The sequence below is a fragment of the Petaurus breviceps genome, unplaced genomic scaffold (genome assembly GCF_028583685.1).
Source record: "Petaurus breviceps papuanus isolate PSGF00001 unplaced genomic scaffold, PetGlider_PUasm1.0 91041, whole genome shotgun sequence".
In the NCBI taxonomy this organism is placed as follows: Eukaryota; Metazoa; Chordata; class Mammalia; order Diprotodontia; family Petauridae; genus Petaurus; species Petaurus breviceps.
In genome coordinates, this window is record NW_027187400.1 from 19249924 (window position 1) to 19267640 (window position 17717).

Here is a 17717-nt window from a genome sequence, read left to right on the forward strand (position 1 = left end):
CCTTCCTTCCTTCCTTCCTTCCTTCCTTCCTTCCTTCCTTCCTTCCTCTTTTCCTTCCTCCCTCTTTTCCTTCCTTCTTCAAAATTCTAGGAAAATGTTCCCATTTTGGAGCTTGGACACTAAGTCAATAAATTAACAAGTGTTTATTAAGCACTTTCTGCCTTTCTGACATGCTTGGAAAATATTCTCATATTGTGTTATAAATATGGTCCTAAGAAGCAGGTCATAAAAGTCTCTAAACCAGGGTACTCTTGCACACTCGTTGCTAATTGATTCCAATATCTGACCACCCCCCTCACAAGTAACTTCATTTTCTGGTGCAGAGTGTGTATGTGCTCTCCTTTCCTTCCCTATGTCCAGCTGGCTCCATCCTCCAAATATTGTCCAAGCTCCAGGAGGCCAATGAGATTATCACTTCCGGGTGATTCCCATTTTATAATGTTTTCTTACAGCATCTCTCCACACAGGTAGATGGATCTGCATTGAAATTCCCCAAGAAGAATGAGAAGGGTCTTTGTGGAAGTAGTTTTGTTGGGAATATAATCCTATTCTGGACCAGTGTGGCTAGGGGCACAGATGCAGGATGTTGACCTGGGAAGCAAAACTGAGATAAACAATACCAGCCAGGTTGAGGAGATCAGCTGCTGCCAGAGCTATAACTAGCATTTTTCATGCCCAGGGCAGACTTCACAGAATAGGATGAGATACACACTCAAATCAACTTCAGTGAAGGAGTGGGAGGCAGAGATATTAGGACACAGCAAAGTTAGTCTGGTACTTGGGCTGTGAATAGATTACTTGAGATGGGAGGGGGTCAACCAGAGGGGGGAAAAATGTCAGAGCTGAGAGAGACTTTAGAACATAGAATGTGAGACAATGAAGAGTTTCTTAAATTTAACTGATTATTCCAGTTTGTGTTATTGTTCAGTCATTTTAATTATGTCATACTGTTTGTGACCCCATTTGGGGTTTTCTTGGCAAAGATACTAGAGTGGTTTATTTCCATTTCCTTCTCCAGTTCATTTTACAGATGAGGAAACTGAGGCAAACAGGGTTCAATCACGCCCAATGTCATACTAGTAAGTGTCTGAGGCTGGATCTGAACTCAGGTCTTCCTGACTTCAGGCCTGGTGTTCTATGCACCATGCCACCTAGCTGCTCTAATTATTCCAGCTAATTAGGTACTAAACTTGGTTGTTTCTGTCTACTAAAGAAGTATAAGCACCATCAGCATCTTCTAAATTTTGACACCCAGGGACAGAGTCTCAGTTGCTCCACCATAGTTATGGCTCTGTCTATTACAGCTTTTTCCCAATGTGGGTTCCCTGCAGTCTACTGCATGGAGGTATTGGGACATTTGTCTAACGACAAGGTCTTTTCCTCTGCAGGTCTGCTCTGCAGATAGATTGTAATATTCATTTGCATGTCTCACATCTATGGGATGTTCAGGTCATTTTACAGTGTCCACCACTGGGCATGTTCTGAGGTTCTGTGAAAAACAGGGCAGTTATAAAAGAACAGATGATTTTGGTCCAAAGCGGTAGGATACGTCATTATTACTTGAAGCTTTCTTTGATATACTTTGTGTATCTGGGCTCCTGAGCAGCACTGGACCTAAACCTGGAACTTTCATGCAGACGGCTGGGGGAACACAGACATGACATGATCCGGGCCAGGTCTGTCCGAGAGATCAGCAGCCAGGCCACACAGAACACATCAAGACAAAGGAAGGAATGCCAGACCCCTACACCAAGTTAGTGCAGAAATTCTGAACCTGGGATCTGGGCTCTCCCTCTCTCTGTCTCTGTCTCAGTCTCTCTCTACCCCTTCTCCTTTCTTTCTTTCTCTTTGTTCTCTTTCCCTATCTTCTTTCTCTTTTAAAATTTTTTTTTAATGATGAGGAGGAGGATTTTAGAAAATCTCTCTCTCTCTCCTTCCTCTTTCTTCTCTGTGTCTCTCCTTCTCTCTGTCTCTGTCTCTGTCTCTCTGTCTCTCTCTCTCTGTCTCTCCCTCCCCCCCTCTCTCCTCCTTTCTCTTCTCTCTTTTAAATTTTTTTTTTTGTTTTAGCAGGCAGATTTCAGAAAATCTCTTTCCTCTCTTCTCTTTCTCTTTCCTCTCTTTCCCTCCTCTCTCTATATACATATATGCATACATATATGTAAATATCACTGTATTTAAATATATTTGGCTTCCTTTATAATCCTATGTATTTCACTTGATGCATTTTAAAACATTATTTTGAGGTGTCTAGAGGCTTCAGCAGACACTGCCCATGCGGTCCAGGACAAACCAGAAAAGGTTAAGAGCCCCTCCTTGTAGAGCCTCACCTGATCGATCACTCCCCAATACTCCCATCTACCACACTGGGAGCCTAACAGAACAAAGGCTGGCTTTACTTTTATCCACCAGCTCTCAGTAGAGTGTTCTTTACCCAGATACAAGTAGAGATTTAGACCTGGAAGAGACCTTAGAGGTCATCTTGTCTCTTTCATTTTCCAGATAAGGAAACTGAGGCCCTGAGAAGCCAAGTGTTTTGTCCAAAGTCATATAGCTAATAAGTAGCTGAGTCAGAATTTGAACCCAGGTCCACCAACTCCAAGCCTAACATTCTTTCTACTAAACCAAGCCTTCTGTTCTGGAGCACATGTCATGTTCCTTGACCCACATATCCCTGGTTTCTTTTCGGCTAAGCATGGGCCTTGGGTTGGAGCTGGGTGGTTTATAGTGTGGAGATCTCTCTCCCCCTTACCCCAGCATTAGAATTTTGTTATCTGGATATCAAAATTATTATCAGGTTACTGAGGATCAATCAACCAATAGGCATTTATTAAGCCCCTGCTATGTACCAGGTACTGTGCTAAGCTCTGGAAAGCAGAGAAATACTGGAATTGCATCTTTTGTCATCCAATCAGAGGTCCACCTGGCCAAGCAGAGGATTTTGTTTGTGACATCAATGAGTATTTTGGGGGAGATTTACGCTTGGTGCTTCAAGATGTTAGCTTTCAAAGAAAAGCCTCCCCAAACATCCAAGCTTCCCTGAGTAATCTGTTACAGAATGTTGTATAGGGATTGATCCAAACCCTTCTGAAACCAATTAATGTCTCCAGCCTGTATTATATGTTGGGACAATGGTTTCATAAACTTGCAGCGACTCTCTGAAGCACGGTCTCCTTTTATTTGTTTCAAATCAGGGCCCCTGGGAGCAGGGGTGGGGGGAGAGCACCAAGCTTCCTGAGATAGTGGCTGGCCTGGGTCAAAACTTCTGAGCCGATCAGAAAAGCAGACAGATCTGAGGCTGCTGCATTTCCAGCCTGGGAGAGACAGGGACACAGTCTCCAAAAGAAAACAAACAAAACAAAACAACCCTCAGCTACCCCTTATTCTAATATTCAGTGATCGATGAGAAAGAAGCATGCTTTTAAAAGATATCATTTGTGGTTTTATAGACACCAATCATATTACAGGATGATTTCTACTTGCCTAATCTGGGAAATAATATGGTTGGTGATTTCTAAGGCCCTTCCCAGTCCTGATATTCTTTGTTCTAAGGCCCCTCCCAGCTCTGACATTTTGTGTTCTAAGGCCCCTCCCAGCTCTGACATCTTGTGTTCTAAGGCCCCTCCCAGCTCTGACATCCTGTGTTCTAAGGCCCCTCCCAGCTCTGACATTTTATGCTCTAAGACCCCTCCCAGATATCCCGTGTTCTGAGGGCCCTCCCAGCTCTGACATCCTATGTTCTAAGAGCCCCCCCCTCCCCCGCCCAGCTCTGACATCCTGTGCTCTGAGGTCCCTCCCAGCTCTGACATCCTGTGCTCTAAGGTCCCTCCCAGCTCTGACATCCTGTGCTCTAAGGTCCCTCCCAGCTCTGACATCCTGTGTTCTAAGGGCCCTCCCACCTCTGACATCCTGTGTTCTAAGGCTCCCCCAGCTCTGACATCCTGTGTTCCAAGGGCCCTCTCAGTTTTGACATATATCATCCTAAGGGTTCTCAGCCCTGACATTCTGTGTTTTCAGTTCCTTTCTAACCCTATCATTTTGAATTCTAAAGGGTCTCCCAGCTTTTATATGAGGTTCTAAGTTCCCTCCTAGCTCTGACAGCCCACGTTCCTAGAGCCCTTTCAGCTCTGATACTCTAGAATTCTAAATTCACAGTGCTTGTACATAGTAGGTGCTTAGTAAAATGCTGAACTGAATTAAATGGAATTGCTGGCTGTCATCAGTAAAATCAGCTTTGCACATAACCACCTGCTTAGGCAAACAGCAATTTGTGCCTTGAATGAGCAATGAAATAGGCTGATCTATCTTACTATAACCCCCAGAGTACTTCTTAGGGGAGAAAAGGTGGGTCTAGGGGATAAAGTAATCCCTTACGAGGCTGAGTAATTAGCATTTAGTTGGGCATACATATATTTATGTGTGTCTGCTGTTAATTTTCCTTGCAAAGAGAGCAATGTTTGGATAATGCAACATAGTGGGTAGTAAAAAATAATTTCTATTTGGCTTTGGGGGCATGATGCGATTTTTTTTAACAACAGATTTACTTTCCTAATTATGTTTGGCTCAGGCTTGTGTTAAAATGAGTTCATATTTTCTGAGACTGTACCAACAGACAGAGGGAGGGTGGGTGGTAGGGAGAAGTAAGCTGGGGGCAAATACACATAGAAAGAAGAGTGAGAAGAACATTAGGTTCAGTCGGAGGATTTCTGTTTTAATCTCAGTTCTCCTACTTACCCATCCTCACTTCCCTCTCTAGGCCTCACTTTCCCTGCCTGTATTATTATCATATATTATAACAATCTATGCTATTGCATCTAATGATGGTATATAATATTATTACATTATTTGTTCTTGCTCGGTTGTTTTTAGTCATTTTTGACTCTCTGTGACCCCATTTGGGGTTTTCTTGACAGAGATACTGGAGTGATGCACCATTTCCTTCTCCAGCTCATTTTACAGATGAGGAAACTGAGGCAAATAGGGTGAAGTGACATGCCCAAGGTTTTACAACTACTATTTGAATTCAAGTCTTCCTGACTCCAGGCCCACTCTATCCATTATGCCACCTAACTGCCCCTATTGTATAATTATTTTTAAAATACTCATTTATCTTTATATTTAAATAATATAAAATATTTAAATACATAAGATACAATTGCATATAAGATATAAAATTATATGCAGTATAATATTTAAATTACATATGCATATACACACACATATATTTTGAAATACCCTCCTATTAGGGGGGGTTGAACCAGAGGATCTCTAATATATCTTCCAGTTCTAAATCCTATGCATCTCTGAATTGAGAAGTGATTTTGTTTTCTTCTTTATCATTGCTGACACCCTATTTGTAGACAGGAACCAGGCTGAATTTGGAGTCAGAGGACCTTGCTTCAAATCATTGTCAAGGAGACAGTGACCCATTTGTGGGGTTATGGGCATCTTACCTCCCTGACCCTTATACCTGCAGGGGCTCCTCCATCCTCCTTCTCCCAAAACCAGGCCACCTCCAAAGGAAGAACAAAGGAACAAAAATCTGTGTAGGTTCCAGAGTCGATTCAGTTCTCCAAAGAGACATATCTGCTTTATTCAAGGGAAAGCAATTAAGTATCTTAATGCCGGGAGTAGCATGATACGAGTGTTCCAAGTAGCAGACCAAGGTTGGAGGAGTCAGCCCTTCTCCCTCTAGCAGAGATTCTTAGCTTGGGGTCTGGGAATTTGTTGTTGATACTTTGTTAACTATATCAGTAAAATTGGTTCCTTTTGTAATACTATGTATTTTGTTTTATGAATTGAAAAAATACTATTCTGAGGAGCCCATAGGCTCCACCAGACAGCCAAGGAGTCTGTGATACCAAAATAGTCAAGAAACCCTGCCATAGACATGATAACAATAGCAACCTTAACTGGCATCTACATGGTGTTCTAAGGTTTACAAAATGCTTTATTTTATAGTCAGAGAAACTGAGACTCAGAGGTAAAGTAATCATTTTGGATGTGTGTTATAGAGGAGATTTTTGTTTGAATATAGGTTGAAGATACATTGTACTAAATGTTCAAGATCCTTTCCAATTCAGGTTGGTGGCCTGACCAAGGTCATATGTCTAGTAAGTGTCTGGGGGAGGGGGAGAGAAGGGAGTGGTCATATCTAGGGAGGAGCTACTTCCTGGCTTACCCTGGCTCTGACCAAACCTTGAGTAGTCCACATTGACTTGATTCTTGGTCCACAAACCAGTAATAGGAGCAGGTATGGTACATGGAGAATATAGGTCTTACATTTTCAGTGTCCAGGAGATGAGGGATTAGGGTCACTATTCAAGGCTTGGGAGCACATTTAATGGAGAGGTCCTCCTGAACCCAGTCTTGACTTTCTGGAAAACTATTTCTAGACCTGGGCCCACCATAGAGTCATGTGAAAAATCAGGTAAGAGACATGTGGTTCAGCACAGGACTTGGATTCAGGAAAGACAGGGCTTAGAATCCCACTTCTGATACTTGTGAGCTATGTGATCATAAATTAGTTATGCTACATCTCTGAACTTCATTTTCCTCATCTGCAAAATGAGGTTAATAGTGCCTATAGCATGGAAGGAAGGAACGAAAGAATGAAGGAGGGAAGGAAACAAGCATTTATTAGGGACTTACTGTGTCCCAGACACTGGGTCTCATAGGGATGTTGTAAGAACCAAATAGGAAAATGGTTATAAATTTTTTTTATTCTAAAGCCCTATACAAATGTTTTTTTTATTATTATTATTACTATAGAGAAGTAGAATGGCTCTCAAAAATAACGAGAATTATTCTCAATAGTAATAATAGTAGAGAGAAAATTATCCTTTAAGTCAGGAAAATCTGGGTTCTGGTCCTTCCTCTTGAGACATCCCAGTTTTGTGACCCTGGGCAAGTCACTTAACTCAATGACAGAGGAGGCACTGAACTGTATTGGTCAAGAGAACTCCTTAAATCAATGAAATTGTAGGTCTAGCAAAAAAAAAAAAAAGATTATTATCACATCATTTCTTTAGGCTTCAGTTTCTCCTGAATTGATTTCTAAAAACTGATTTTAAAAATTGCTGATTGATTTTTTAAAATGCTCATGTTTGACCTTTACCTCTTTTGAAGGGAGGAGGCCAAAGGAGAAGTGAGATTAAAGGTGAAATTCTCCCAATCAAAAGCAGAACTAACCAAGTCAGGCTCAGGATGATGCCCCGAGTAATGTAGAAGACACAGAAAGCTGAGATCAGAGGTAGATGCTTGCTTTGAGCCCTCTTATTTAGAGCAGGGGTGGGGGTGGACCTGATGTCCTACCAGAGATAGAAACCTCTGCCTCCTGCCCTTCTTACACATGCACACACAATGACAAGGGGCAATGACAAGAAACCTTCAAACTGTTTTGTGTTGGGTTGTTTTTCTGTGCTCCAGTGCCCAATCAAACCCCTTGCAACAAGGAGATAGGGGTCCTGGGCAGTGTTTCTTTGAAGACCTATTTAACCTGCACCTGGAGTGAGAATCTTGAGACACGGGGAGGGGCAGCATTTTAGTATTCTGCCCCTTCTCTGCATCATGGCCACAGGGCCTTCAGATCCTCCAGAAGCTGAGTCTTTAACTTCTTCAGCCTAGGGGATTGTCATTTTGGTGGGACAATGAAAAAAGATTGTGAGAGAGGTTTCTTTGGTCCTTAAGACATCTTGGAAATGGAGAGGGACCAACAAGGAGTGGACCTTTAAAAATAGAATGTCAGAGTAGGGAGGATCATTAGAACACAATGTGGGACCTGGGAGGGACCTTAGAACATAGAATGTCACAGCTGGAAGAAGTCTTAGAACAAAGAGTGTTAGGGTTGGGAGCATTCTTAGAATAGAGTATATCAGAGCTGAGAGTGCCCTTAGAACAGAGAATATCAAGTCGGAAAGGGTCTTTAGGACATAGGATGTCAGAGCTGGGAGAGACCTTAGAATAGAATGTCAGAGCTGAGAGGGGTCTTAGAACACAGACTGTCAGAGCTGGGAGGGGCCTTAGAACACAAAATGTCAGAGCTGGGAGGGGCCTTAGAACATGGAATGTCAGAGGGACATGGAATGGCAGAGCTGCAAGGTAGCCTTTGGGGTATGTGATGGACTAGATGGTCACTGAGGTCCCTTCCAACTCAAATTCCATGATTCTATGACTTAAGGAGATAAAATATCATAGCTGTTAGGGACATTAGAGCATACAAAGTTACAACATAAAATGTTAGCACTTGGAAGCTAGAATGTGAGAATGTTGCTGAGGCAGTTAGGTGACACAGTGGATAATGGTGCTGAACCTGGAGTCAGGAAGACCTGAGTTCAAATCTGGCCTCAGATATTTACTTGCTGAGTGACCCTGTGCAAGTCACTCGATCTCTGGCTGTTTCAGTTTCCTCATCTGCAAGATGAAGAGAACAATAGATAGCACTTACCTCCCGGGGGTGTTTTGCGGATAAGATACAGCACTTTGTAAACCCTAAAGCACTATATACATGTTAGTCATTACTATTGACAGGCTTTCAGAGCTAGAGAACAGGGGTGGGCTCTTCTAATCCAACCTCCTCCTTTAGAGGAGGAAAGTGAGACCCACAGAGGGGAAGTGACTGGTCTAAGGTCAGAGAGCCAGGTCTTGCCAGTGTCGGACTGAGAGGACAGAGCTGTTCTTCCTTAGCTCAGGGCGTGGGTGTGTTGGGGGAGCTGGGGAAGGAGACAGCTAGGCCTGGGAGTACGGTGAGGATCAGTGTTGCCATAGCAAGCTGTCCCCATGGCTGCTGGAGCTCTGAAGGCTGCAGGGTTTTGTGTTATGGCTGCTCTCTCACAGTCTTCACCAAGCTCCATTCAGTGCTCCCAGGAGGGTAGCCTTGGCAGGACACTTGAAATGATCTACAGTCACTTTCTGTAATAGATGTTCTCTCCGGATTTAGGTCTCTGAGTTGGGCAGTAGGGAGGGGCTGGTAAAGGCTTTCCCTCAGAGCCTTTCCTGACCTTTCCTCCCACTCGGCCCTGTCATTCCCTTTTCATTTCCTCCTGCTTCCTCCCTCCCATCCCCAGCTGCTGGAGGACCCCTGGGTCACAGGCAGGCAGCCCTTCCACTATGCACCAGCTCCAATAACAAAGGTTTTTGTGGACCAGGGACAAGCTGATGAGTGCCAATCCCAGCTCTGCCATTATTGCCTGTGTGACCTTGGACAGAACACTTCATTTCTCTGGGTATCAGTTTCCTCATCTGTAAAACCAGGGACTTGGACTAGAAGGGCCTTTGAGATTCCTTCCAGCTCTGAATCTATCATCCTTTGACCTCTCCAGGCCTCACTTTCCTCATCTTTGAATGATCCCTGACATGCAACTCCCTAAGTGATATCTTTGGAAACTGTTTGGCCCAATTCTCTAGAACGGGGTTCTAGTACCTCCCTAGCATGCCAAGCCTTTGTTCAGAGTTTTGGGGGGCTCAGAGCACTGCAGCTCCCATCCTCTCACTCATCAGGCTTCTGGGAAGAGCAGGGATATTCAAAATGTCCTGGCACAGAGATGGGGAGCCTAAGCATGGGCATGACCAACAGAACCATGGAGAGATTCCTGGGGACTTCCTTTATGCCTCCCCACTAAGGTGCCCCTTTCTTTATTGTCCCCATCACCCCACAAATTATTTCTCCCCTTCCCCCCACCTATGCCTTAGACATCCCAATGGTTTTTCCCAGGTCATTATTTAGGTTTCCTGGGGCCCTCTGCTGACCCCTTCCTTCTTGGGGAAGTGCATTTTAGAGAAGACAGAGTTTACTGGGTTGAGTGCTTTGGGAAAAGTGTTGGGGATCATAGATTTAGAACTGTCGGGGGCCTCAGAAGGGATCTGGTCCAACCATTGCATTTTACAGATGAGGAAACTGAGGCATGGGGAGGTCATAAGACCATAGAATTAGATCCAGAAAGGCCTCAGCAACCATCATTCTCCATGCCTTTAATGAAAACTATCCTACCTTTCATCTGTTTTCTTTCTATTCCATGACTCCAATTTCTATGTGTTTGTATATGTCTATTTGTCTATGTTTGGCACATTGTATCTTGCTCTTCTCTCCCTCTCTCTCCCTCCCGTCCTCCTCTTCCTTTTTCTTCTTCTTCTCTCTCTCTCTCTCTCCATCCTCCTCTCTGTCTCTTTCCCCCTCTCTCCCTCTCTCTTTCCCCTTCTCTTTCTACCCCTCTATCTCCTTCTCTGTTTCTGTCTCTTAGTCTCTCTCTTTCTTCCCCTGTCTCCTTCCTCCTTCTCTCTCTGTCTGTCTCTGTCTCTTTCTGGGTTGTCCTGATAGAATGTAAGCCCCTTAAGGCCAGAGACAGCTTTTCTTTTATCTTTCTCTTCATGGCATGTAACAGTGCCTGGCACATAGTAGGCATTTAATAGATACTTGATTGATTGTTTCTATCTTCCTCTCTGTTTCTATATGTCTCTATGTCTGACTTTCTGTATGTCTCTTTCGTCTCTCTGTCTATCTATAATTGCCTTCCTTCCTTTCTCTTTGTGCCTCTGTTTTCCTTTCTTGGACTGTGTGCATGTATGTCTCCCTCTCTGCCTCTGTCTCTCTATGTGTCTCTGTCTCTGTGTGTCTGGCTCTGAGTGTCTTTTTACACCTCTCTCTCTGTATCTCTGCCTCAGTGTCTGGCTGTGGACTACTTCTCCAACCCTATGTCTGTCTGCCTCTGTGAACCTTTCTTGCCTATTTCTCTGTCTCTCCATCTATATGTGTCTCTCTGTTTATCTTTGTTTATTCTGTGTCTCTATGCCTACCACAATCAATTAGTCAATCTGTCATCATTTTTATTAAGCATCTAGTATGTGTTAAGTACTCTCCAAGGTTCTGGGTATACAAATACTTATAATGAGCTTACATTGTTTCTGATTTTGTTTTTCTCTGGCTATCTCTGTTTCTATGCTTCTCTCTGTCTACCTTTCTCTAGCTGTCTCTCTCTTCCTATCCTCTCTGTATCTCTCCCTCCCTCCCCATTTCTCTAATTTTCTGCTTCCACATCTCTGGCCACCTCTCTATGTCTCTGGTTCTCTAGGTCTCAGCCCCACTCCATATCCCCTTGCCTGTGAAATACTGCCTCCAGTTTTTAGCTGCCTATTTGCCTGCCAGCCTGCCTGCCAATGGGTTGAGTTGGTTTATCCTTTGGTAAATGCTACATATTTTGATCACAGCAGCTCTTTCTTTTCTTGTCTGGAGTCCGGGGGCTTGCTTGGCTGGGGCTGCCTGGTCTCAAGGCTGACCCACGAGGCCGTGGCACCTGGAAATCTACACAATCAAGGATTCTGAAATGCTTAAGAAATTTTAAGGCATTATAAAGATTCCAGGGAATGCCTCCCACTATTATTGCAGCCACCCTTTTCCATGTTGTAGATGTGTGGAGGGTATCCTTTTTCAGGTAAACATTGGAGAAGTCCCTTCTAACTAATGCTGAGATTCTAAGCTCTTTCAGCTTCATTCCAAGTTTCCTGGGGGCCAGTTCTGGACAAAAGCCCTGGAATGAGTAGGAACAATGAGTGAGTTCAATAGGAAATTATCAGCCTTTGACTCTGGGGCTAGACTGAGGAAGACTGAATTGACAAGATTATAGGAGTTTATAAGACCATAAATGGAGAAGGAGCCTCAGAGACCATCTAGTTCACCCTTCTCATTTTACAGATGAAGAAATAGAGACCTCAGAGGTAACAATGACTTGTTGAAGGTCACCCAGTCAGTAATCATTAGAGGTAGGATTTGAACTCAGATCTTCTGATTCCAAGGCCAATACTCTTCCCGTGGCACTATGTTGCCTTCAGTTTAGTAGATGGGGATGTCTCCTAGATGTAGGAACCAAAATGAGATAGAGAGGCCCAATAGGAGGGGGCTCTGATTTAGAATGTAAACCCAGGTTGTCTGGCTATATGACGGATATCAGAGAAGTTACCTTGAATTTCTCATCTGAAAAGGGGGGAAATTGCTTTTTTGTAACTTTGGACAACAGAGTTAGCACAGATACTCCAAGTTATTTAAGCTGGTGTCACTTTGGGGGCATTACTACAAAAAAAAGTAATATACATGGTAGAAATATTATCCTCATTTTACATACGAGGAAACTGAGGCACAGAGATGATTTTTTTTTAATGCCCTGTCCAATATCACAGAGTGAAGAAACAGAAGAGCTCACATCAGAACCCAGGTCTTCTGACTCTGAATTCAGGGCTCTTTGTGTCATAGATAGTTGCAGCATGGAAGGCTGTCCAGGTAATCTAGCCTGGAGATGGTGTCCCTTTTCAGCTAGAGATTGTACTAGATGGCCTCAGAAGGCCCTTCTAACTAATGCTGGATTCTCAGGTCCATCAACCTCATTCCAAGTTTCCTAGGGGCTATTCCGGGACAAAAGCCCTGGATTGGGTGGGAACAATGAATGAGGACAATAGGAAATTACCAGCCTTGGAAGCCAGATTCTAGTCTCTGGGAGCAGAAAACAAGACCTGCCTTCCTCCTTACTTACCTAAGATGGCCCCTCAAAGGGAAAACCTCAGTTTAATGGTGGGCTGGGGGGGGTCAGAGTTTTCAATTACCTCTGTGGTCCAGGGTACACGCCCACTGAAAAACAATGTGGCTTGGTGGAGAGAACTTTGCTGAACCTGGCTTCAGAGGATCTGGGTTTGCCACCTCTGTGACCAAGGCCACATCACTTTCCTCTCCTTCTGAGGTCCTTTCCAGATCTAAATATATAATTCTATGATCTGGGTACTCCAAGTCAAGAATGGCATGCAATATTTGCACTACTTTTAGTGAAACCACTAAATGCCCCTGAGATCCCCTCCTGAGGCTCTGAGTCCCTACATTCCATGCCTTCTGGGTATAGATATTGCTATCTTCAGCCTAGGCAGAGCAGTGTGGTACTGAACACTGTACTTGGTATGTACTTGTTATGTTAATGGCCTTTGAGTGTGTCACTGTTCTTGGCTGCGTCTCAGTTTTTTCCCCCTCTATATTGAGGGGCTTCTGAGGCCCCGGCCAACCTTGACTTCCTATGTTTTAAGTCCCACCCCAAACTCTAACATTCTGTGTTCTAAGGTCCCTCCCAGTTCTGATATTCTGTGTTCTATGGTTCTCCAACTCTCAAATTTTCTGTTCTAAATAAAATTTCTACCAGTTTTCACCTACTCTATTCTAAATTCTCTTCTAGCTCAATAAATTCTATTAATCTACCCAAATCATAAGTGGAGGTAGAGTCTTGTCCTCTGACTGAAAATCTGGGACCTTGCCATGGGCCATTCTAGTATCTTCCTACTCTCATTATTTTGTCCTCTGACTTCAACATTTTCTTCTAAGCAAATCTAAGTTCTAAGGGACCTCAGAAACAACCAGACCAACCCACATTTGGACAAGAATCTTCTCTGCACCCTACTCAAGAACTGAAGTGACAACCCAGTCTTTGCTTTATGCCCTCTGTTGAGAGGGATCCATGACCTCCTAAGTCTGTCCCCTCTACTTTTGGAAAGCTTTCATGGTTTGGATGTACTTCTGTCCCCTGAGCCTAAAGCTGACTCTTTTCAACTTTCAGCCATCCCTACTAATTCTTACTTCTGGGGTCAAGCAGATCAAAGCTAATCCCTCTGTCATGGGAAGACCCTGAGGATAGCTCTCATTTACCCCAGTGTTCACTTCTAGGCTTCCACTTTCTTCAACCAAGGCACCCAGGGTGATCTTGGGCAAGCCAGATAACCACTCTAAGGTCCCTAAGCTAACAGATCTATAAAGATCGGTCTAGATCATGTAGTCTCTTTGGTCCCTTCTCTAAATTTAGAAAATGGAAGGAATTTAGGGCTTCTCACCTTTCTGATTGATCTTCAGCCTATCAATGTCTTTCCTCAAAATGTGGAACTAAGAATTGAACAGAGGGCTCTGGATATGGTCTGAACACAGGGCAGACTGCTCCCATGGTCTTGGACACCAGACTGTTTAGTGCTGCCTGCTTTCTTTTCTAATCAGTTTCATTATCTCCCCCCCCCCCAAAATATTTTTGATCACTTTATTCTTTCTCTATCCTCTATCTGATGACATTGTTCTTTCCCTTTCCAAAGTCTCTCAGTTCTTGGCTTGGTTACTTAGCACTGTCTTTTCCCTGTCGCCTATTTTATTTACACACTGGTATGCTCCTGGCACCTTAGAGTGGAGGGTAGTCCTGGCTAATAAACTCTAGGCAGGTCACTTAACATGTCTGTGCTCTAGGCAAGGGAAGATGCCAACCTACATTGATAGATCAAATTTCTTCTATCAATGAAGTCTCAGTTCCAGTCCCCAGCTCCTATTCTATGCTTTCAGCAGCAGGGGCTTTCTTTGGACACCATTCTCATGTTTATCCTTTCCTCAATAACAACAGCTAGCTTTTATACACCACCTTCTAAGTGCCAGGCACTGTGCTAAGGATTTTTACAAACATTATCCAATTTGATCCTCACAACATGCCTGAAAGGCAGGTGTTATTATTATTATCTTCATTTTAGAGTTGAGGAACCTGAGGCTGAAAAAAGGGTAAGGGGCTTGTCAAGGGCCACACAGGTAGCAAGTATCAGAAGCAGAATTTGAACTCAGGCTTTCCAGACTCTAGGCTCAGTGATCTATCCACTGTGCCACCTAGTTTGCTCTAAAGATCTAAGGAATAAAGAGGCCCTTATCATCTTCCTGGCTCCTAGGAGGAGAATACTGATGACTTAGATGGGGTTGGAGGTCCATTCCCTTGCCTGTTCCCATAGTGGGGGCTGGGGCAGATGCTGGGGAATTGGACCAGGCCAGGCTTTCCTGCACCTTCTTGACTGCTCAGGCAGCCAGAAGTTACCCAGAGAGCCAAGGTGCCCGGAATGAACATGACTCCCTAGACACAGATGTTTAACAGGTGAGATGTTTAACAGGAGATGTCTGCTTCCTTGTGGAATGCTGAACATCCTCCAATGTGTGGGCAGGTTGGGAGCTTTCTGGCCCAGCTGGGATTGGGCTTTTGTGTCCTGCCATTTCTTTAGCTGAGCAAGTGGATGGCAGAGATAGGTGTAAGGGGATTGTGGGCCTTCCTATAGAGTCTGCAGAGATAAGCAGTGGGATTCCCTCTGTTGGGTTAGAATTGTGGTATTTCAGAGCTAGAAAGAATCCCAGAGACCAGCTCATCCCACTCTTCTCACTAGATAGAACAGGACTTTTAAAACTTTTTCTACTCACAGAACTTCTTAAACTGTGGGTTATGACTTCCCCCTCCCCAATATGGGGTTGTGACCCACAGTGTAAGAAGCTCTGAAGGAGAGATTAAGCCCAGAGAGTGGGGGTTGATTCCTCAAGGTCTGGCTTCAAACTTTGCCCTGAGTTCAAATCCTGCTAGACATCTCCTAGCTGAATGACCTCCAAGAAATCACTAAACCTCTCCCAGTCTGAGTTTCCCCAACTGTAAAATGGGGAAAATAGCAGCACTTACCTCACAGGGCTGTTGTGAGGATCAAGTGAGCTAACACAGTGAGACCCAGGGAGGCTAGCTTGGACCCAGGGCCGGCTTCCTTTCCACTGGTCCAAATGGCTTTTTTATGCACATCTAATGAGAAGATGGTTATGAAACGCTTTGAAGCGCTACAGGAATGCAAATTATTCTTAGGATTATTTCTGCTTGAGGTCCCAGAGCTCATTAGTGGCAGAGATGGGCCCCTGGGTTTTAGCTCCAATTTCCAGGACAGCCATTTCATTTTGGGGAGCTCTTTGGGATCTCTCAAAGGTGTGTCTGTCTCAGCTGCCCCTGAGTTGCACGGCCTAAAGCCAGCTATGCCCAGAAGCCCCCAACCTGCCTACGCTTTGGAGGATTTTCAGCATTCTTTCTCGGAGGAAGCTTCCTCCACTCCTGCCCCCAAAGAACTCCAATGAAGGACAGGGTATTTCTCCCCCATCAGCCATCTCCTGCTGTGCACAGATGGTGTGGGCTGGACCTTCTCTGAGACATTGCAATTCAGTCACTGTTCTTTGAGAGAGGGCTTGTGGGGCTCCAGCACACCCCAGCTAGCCTGCCAGGGCACCCTCTGTGACCCCAGGGCAGCCTAATTGCTTCCTTCTCAGTTAAGTGGTCTCTGTCTGAATTCAAATAGACCTTTAGTCTGCACAGCTGGCTTCTCTGCTCCTAATTGGAGGCTGGCATCTCCTGGGACTGGGGGAGCTTGGGTATGAGGAGAAGCTTCCACGTTTCTAGCACTGGAGGGCTGGGATCCCAGACTGAGGGGGGCCTAAGGTCTGGGAAGAGACAGCTGGCTCAGCCCTCAGGGTATTGATAAACAGGAAACTCAAAGTTCCATTCGGCTTTCTCCCACATTTTTTTAGTAGCATGATGGTCCAAGATCTGTCTTCCCTACCCCTGACAGGGCACTCTTACTAGTGGGCTCTTTTTATATAAAGACTAGTCAGAAGAGACTCAGGATTCTTGGATTCCCTGACTTTCCCCTAAACTACCTAGACATCTAGGAATTAGGGTGTTAGATGTTCTAAAGAGCCTAGATAAAATAAATACAAGGCCTCTAAAATCACCTTCCTTTCACTCTGTATCTTTTTTTGGCAAGGTAATCAGGGTTAAGTGACTTGCCCAGGGTCATGCAGCCATTGTCAAGTGTCTGAGGTTGGATTTGAACTCATGTCCTCCTGACTCCTCGGCTGGTGCTCTATCTACTGCACCACCTAGCTGCCACACTTTGTATGTATCTCATATTATTTATTGCATATGTTTTTGTCTCCCCCATTAGGCTATAAACTCCCTGAGGGCAGGGGCTGTTTTTGTCTCTCTTGGCATTCCTAGCATTTAGCACTGTACGACACATAATAAGGTAGTAGTAAGTACCTGACTAAATAATTACAGTGAAAGCCTGTTAGATTCTGTTGTGGTTGGTGCTTGATGGAAGAGTGGACAAAGCTCTGAGTCTGGAGTCCCATGAGTAGCATTTAAATCCTGGTTTTGTGACTAAATTATTAGAGTGAAATTCCTTCCCTCCTCTGAGCCTCAGTTTCCTCCTTTGTACAAATGCAGGGTTGGCCCAGATGGCCTCTGAGGTCCTTTTCAGCTCCAGAACTATGACCCAAGTTATGGGCTTTCCCAGACCACTGATTAATAACAATGATAACACATAGTCAAGGTTTACAAAGTACTTTTCCTCACTCCCAACAACTCTCTAGGGTAGTCGGTGTTGGTGTGACTTCCCACTTTACAGGTGAGGAAGCTGAGGCCCAGAGAGAAGTGACTTGTCCAAGGTCTCACAGTATCAGAAGAATTCACACCCGTGTATGATTCAAGATCCAGAAAGGGAAAAACTGGGTTTGAAATCCAGTTTTCCTGCCTCTAGGTAAAGGCAACTTCATGCCCAGTACAAGAAACTGCTTTCAAAATGGAATTGCCCGTATTCCATCGAGGCAATCTCCCTTGTGCTGGGAGAGACAGCTTTTTTAAACCTCCTCCTCAATTTTTCAATTTCTCTTCCCTTCCCCCACTTTGGCTTCATCTCTCAGGTGACCTGTGGCTCTCCAGCCACCATTGAACTCTTACTCCAATAATCTGAAGGGAAGGCTCAAGAAGCAGACCCCTGAGATCACAGACCATAGATTTAGAACAAAAAGGGACTTTCAGAGGTCACTGAGTCTAACCCCCTCATTTCACATATGGGGAAACTGAGGTCCAAGGAGGTTAAATGAT

At 44.3% G+C, this 17717-nt stretch overlaps 1 protein-coding gene across 3 annotated transcripts in view; it reads right to left on the minus strand.

The window, feature by feature from the left end:
* KAZN (kazrin, periplakin interacting protein) overlaps positions 1–17717 on the minus strand; it is a 635662-nt gene that overhangs the window by 45964 nt on the left and 571981 nt on the right. The gene's annotated exons all lie outside the window — the stretch shown is intronic.